Raw genomic sequence first — 6,107 nt, 5'->3', positions numbered from 1 at the left:
GATATTTCGGTCTTCCCCTTTTCCCAAATAGAAAAATTGCTTTAAATTGAGCGCTTGGTTCCATAGTAATTTTACAAAAAATTTTGTGTGGCTCGTCTCTTCTGAATCTCATCCAGCATATTTGCACCCAATTTACAGTTTCTCTGTCCATATTTTTCTTTCTATTTGATATAGCTTTTTCTAGAGCTTCTGTAGATACAAAATCTTCTCGTTTCATTTGATGCAAAATAAAGCTATTTTTCGTCCGACAAGTTTGTATTGTAGTATAATAGCTTTGAGCAGTATACAGTTGTTCCTTTTTCTTTAACGCTGTTTCCACTACCGCAAAATCTCTGTATTCGGGCAAAAGAGAAGGCACGCTCCTGATATTCACACTCGCTACAATTCTTATTGATTTATGTTCTTTGTTTACACTTTTGGTTTTAAAGGTTCCTACAGACGGCATAAATATTTGCCAAAGATCTGCGCCATCGTAACAATCAATAATAAAAGCGATCAAAATGTTGTTTCAATTATGATCATTACGAATAGACTTAAACCATTTCCAAAAAAAAAACACTTCTGCGATAAGATTGTAAAGTCAACTTGTTTTGATTATTTTTTTAAGAAATTTTGCTCCATGGAATGTAATTTAATAAACATAAAAAGATGGTGGCTATACCTAACTAAAACAGTAATTAACTCATTTTTTTAAAAATTCGACTTACACCACTTTCATTTATAACAGCTCATATACCTACTTGTTGATATTTTAATCCCCAACTCTAATTTTAATATCAGTTTAAATGAATTAGGAAAATTGAAAATGATTTATTAGAACCGAATTATCTCTTGTAAACAAGTCATTTTCGTGAAAAGTTGTCATACACGTTAAACCGGCGCTTCGTGCTGCACAAGTGCTTTTTAATAACACCAACACCTTTTACAAAACTCCACCCCACCACAATTTAAACTTACGATATGAACTTCCTTTTCAACAAGGAGCACACTCAAAGAGTAATAATGTTAATTTGCCTAATGAAAATTCTTCGCTGTCATCATAAAGCCATTGGCTTGGGGACACAACAAACACATACACACTCCGGGTACGCGCTTACGACGGCACATCGCCATCTTTTTGAAATGTAGCTGTGTGGGTATTGATGGTGGCATTTTTAGGCAGGCAGTTTGGCAGGCAAAAACGCAAGCAACGCCTCGCCTTTTCTTTACCCAATATTTGTATGTGCACAGTATGTATGGATAAACATATGTGCATACGTATGTCCATACATATTTCCATACATAGTACATATTTCTTACATATATACATACATATGTGTGTATATACATTTGTATGTGCATTGCATGGCCCAGTCCCGCCTGCATTGTCGGTCATTTGCGAAAATTTTCGTCTAAGATTGATGATGACATTAGCATCATTGTCAAAATTAGGAAAAAACATAAATTCAAAGACGAAAATATTTGATAACAATTTAGTGGAAGGTGCTGGTTGAGTAGGCAAATGCTCGTAAACTCTTCAACAACTTACACTGGATATTTGAAATTTAAATTTAAAAAAATATTTTTACCTACAGTCACGGTTGCCACATTTGGTCCCATAATTGTTCGCTGGTCCTTTGGACCCATTTTTACATAATGGTCCTTTTTTTATTTAATAAATATTTAATACTTAATATTTTCTATTTTATTTTATATTTATTTTCAATTTCAATAAAAGTTGTGAAAAGTGTTAATAAGGAGTACTAGTTCGTCTTATTAATACTGCACCAAAGAACTTAAATCTGGTGCACACCGCTTCATACAGAAATAATTTTCAACGTACTTTGTATGAAAGAAAATGCGTTAGACTGTCAGCAAAAAAAAAAAAATCAAAAATCAACGAGTTTTTGTACTAACTTGAAACTTGCACTTTGTTGTATTAAAAATGCCGAGATTTTTTGTAAAGATTCTTAATAAAAAGTTTGAAACTTTGGTGAAACTTTCCAGAATTTTTAATTTAATTTTTGCATAAAGTTTAAAATGTAGATTTCTATAGTTTTTGTTACATGACCTATACTTTTATAAAATAGTAATAAACTTTAATCAAACAAAATAAAAATAGTCAAAACTTTTCAAAACGTCGCGACCTTATTAATTTGTGCGACTGTATAAATCCAAGGACTTTCAATAACCATTATTTTCTTTTAGTTTTACATAATTTTTATATATGCACAAATCGCACACCTAAATTTAAAGTGATCTAACTCAAAATTCAAAGAGGGAAACATAACTGATGGCAACTAATACAAAAACAGGTATAACAGTAGTTTTTTAATTAATGTATAAAATTATAGAGAAAAAATATTCGCATTAATTGGATGTAAATCCTATGAATTGATGTACGTGTGCAAAAAAAAAATCGTCATACATTTTCTTTTGAGTTGATCGCACTTTAGATCTAGGTATGTATGTAATTTTTATACCCGAGCGCACTTGTGCACAAGGGTATTATAACTTTGTTCACATAACGGTTGTTTGTAACAGGCAAAACGAATCGAGATAGATATAGACAAATGTATACATAAATGATCAGGATGAAAAGAGAAATCGATTAAGCGGTGACTGTCTGTCCGTCCGTCAGTCCGTCCGTCTGTCCGTCCGTCTGTGCACACGATAACTCGTGTAAAAATTGAGATATCTTAACGAAACTTGGTACGCGTTCTTCTTTCGGGCGTAGGACGGATGGTATTGAAAATGGGCAAAATCGGACAATAACCACGCCTACCTCCCATATAACGGTAATTTTCAGAAATACGAAAACTGCGATATTTTAGTAACTATTGAAAATAATTCACTCAAAATTGATACTTATAATAACTTGTAGACGAGAAATAAGAATATTATAAATGTTTGGCAAATGGTTGTAGCCACGCCCACTTATGTGTATATATCTTGGTAACCGCTGCACCAATTTCTTCCAAACTTGGCACAGTTGTTGGTGGTATAACATACAAAATGGCCGAAAATTTTTTAAATCGGACAATAACCACGCCCACATCCCATATAACGGTAATTTAGAAAAATACGAAACCTTCGATAAAGCAGTAAATATTAAAGCTACTTTATCCAAAATAGGTGCTTGCAACAATTTTTTACCAAGAAATACGGTTATGATAAAATTTTGGAAAATGGGCGTGGCACCGCCCACTTATTATCACATATATGTATCTCGGTAACCGTTCTACCAATTTGTACCAAACTCGGTGTGGTTATTGTGCTTGCCACATAGAAGCAAAACGTTGAAAATTATTGAAATCGGACTAAAATTATGGCCCCTTTTCATATAACAGTAAATTTCAGAAATGCTTGAAATTTCAATATTTCGAAATTTAAGGACGCTAACTTACTCAAAATTGATACACCCCGGCTTACCGGTAGCTTGCGGAAAGGTGAAAAACATAATAATACTTGCGCCGGGTATTTAATGTTCGGCTCCGCCCGAACTTAGACTTTCTTTCTTGTTAAATACATAAATTTGTAAATTTAAATGTTAATAAATGTTCCCAGGCTGACTATGACGAGGTACGAATAGCAATTACACGGCTGAAAAACAACAAAGCTGCTGGAGCTGGCAGTCTGCCAGCTGAGTTATTCAAGGACAGCGGCGAGGAGCTGAGGTCTTATCGCGCGTATTATGTGAAATACGGCAAATCTTGGGAAAGACCCGCTAGAAAATGATGGACACTCATCAGCTATTTGTCGACTTCAATGCCGCTTGCGACAGCACGAAAATTAGTTGCCTTTATGCCGTGATGCCTGAATTTGGTATCCCAACAAAACTGATACGGCTGGGTAATATGACGTTGAGCAATACCACCAGCTCCGTCAGAATTGAGAAAGACCTCTCCGAGCCGTTTGCTACCAAGTTGAGCTGCATAACTGAACCGCTTAGGAACATTTTTTTTTTCAAGAGCGTGCAATTGCTGGCGTATACCGATGACATCGACATAAACGGTAATATCCTTCGTATGGACACAGAAGCTCCAGCTCTGAACGTATTCAACTCGAAACCGGCCGGTGGTAGCAGAGGAAGAGGGGGCCCCACTGCGATGAAAAGACCAAGTACAGAAAGACTTGGATTCGATTGGCAGTTCCAATAGGCGTCAGTTTCTGGTGGGATGCCACAGACGTGAGCACACCAACAGACCTTTGCTAGAGGAGGACGCACCGCCCGGGCACGTCAGGGGGCATCAATTCTTATTCATGGCCGCAGCCGCAGCCGAGCAACCACTGGACTCGACGAGCGATCAACGGCATTCATAAGGAGTCGGTCACCACCGGTATCAGACACGGATCTTCAACTGCCTAGAGAGGTCCGCGTTACTCTGGCCCAGTTATGGTCTGGATACTGGAAGAGCTTAAAAAGTGCTTTCCTGCATGACTTCTAGAAGGGCTTATCCATATAAAATTTCCGCGAATGCATAAATTTAAATTATTTAGCATTAGAAATGAATTTCAGTACACATTTTATGTTACAACAAAGCGTATTTGATATAAAATCCTCCAAAGGCCTTCTGAAGTACGTCCTATAAAAGCTTTTCTGGAATATGGGAAGCGAAAGAAGAAGCACTTCAATTTGCTCCACCCAATCAGAACTGGGCGGTAAGGATTACATGTATAATCGATTGCATCTAGGATTACGATTACTTTAATCGCAATTTCAATAATTATTAAATTAGGATTGCGGTAATCGTTCATCGAAGGTATCCTAGATTACGATTACAGTAATCGTAATTTCATCTTTTTTTAAATTACAATTACTGTAATCGTAATCTAACTTCGTTCGATGAATGATTATAATAATTTTAAATTTACAATTTTTCTAAGTAAAATCTTTTTAGTAATCTTAAACGAAGTAATTCTACAAACTTGCGAAATATAAATGCGCGCTTAACGATAATATGAGGATAATATGCATTTGTGTAAATACAAAAAAGACAAATAAAAGAAACTAATACACATTAAAATGAAAATACTAAGTAAAGTAGTTTGGGCGAAATAAACTTTGTATAACAGGCAAACAAAACAATACAGGATTAAAGTAATCGTTCATCGAACGAACTTGGATTGCGATTACAGTAATCGTAATTTTAAAGAGTTAAATCTAAGTTCGTTCGATGAAGGATTACTGAAACCGTAATCTTGTTTGTTTAGCTTTCGGAACGGCTTTTAACTCCTGAAATTATCTACTGGGTTTGGTTTCTTCTTCATCGAAATGGGTCCTTTTTGATTTATTCTGGCCCCGAATTATTATGTTCAAATAGCAACCGCGCCTACAGTGCCTCACTTAATTTTTGGCACAGCATTTTCCGTTTCTGATATAAAATCTTTAATAAGCTATCAAGTGCAACTATTTTCGAATAAAATATCATTTTTAGATCCTGTTTAAATTACTTTAACAAAATATAACAAGTTTTCATAGCACAAAGTTATTGACACACCATACCAGAATAGATCAATTTCGTTGGCAAATTTTTGTTTAGTTTCACTTTTATTACTATTTTCATTTTTGTTATGCCAACACAATCAAGCGCAGCTATTCTGCTGCAATTCACTTGATCATGTGGTTGTTGGTACTGTTGGTTTTTGCTAATAATTCTATTTTTAGAATGTTTAACTTTTAGGTGTGCTCGTCCTTAAGTTATTTGTTTTTGTTATTTTTTTGGCTTTTTATAACAATTATATTCAACAATTTATATTGAGCTCGAGGCCGTTTTTAAACGAAAATTTATTGTGGAAAAGCAACAATAATTTGAAAAAATGGTAGAAGTGATAGCTATTTCGGAAATCACCACATTTCCTCATCAGACTTCTTTCAGTAGGATTCGAACCGACGATCCCACTGACTCAGCCAGTTGCATGTGCACCGTGCTAAGTACGCCTTGTAAATTATCGTTTGCTTTTTTCCACTATTTTCATTTTTGTTATGCCAACACAATCAAGCGCAGCTATTCAGCTGCAATTCACTCGATCATGTGGTTGTTGGTACTGTTGGTTTTTGCTAATAATTCTATTTAGTAGAATGGGCAAAATCGGACAATAACCACGCCTACCTCCCATATAACGGT

Source organism: Rhagoletis pomonella, unplaced genomic scaffold (genome assembly GCF_013731165.1).
Source record: "Rhagoletis pomonella isolate Grant_MI unplaced genomic scaffold, Rhpom_1.0 Rhpom_scaffold_00004, whole genome shotgun sequence".
NCBI classification, from domain to species: Eukaryota; Metazoa; Arthropoda; class Insecta; order Diptera; family Tephritidae; genus Rhagoletis; species Rhagoletis pomonella.
The sequence above is the reverse complement of the archived record's forward strand: the minus strand, read 5'-3'. Positions refer to the sequence as shown.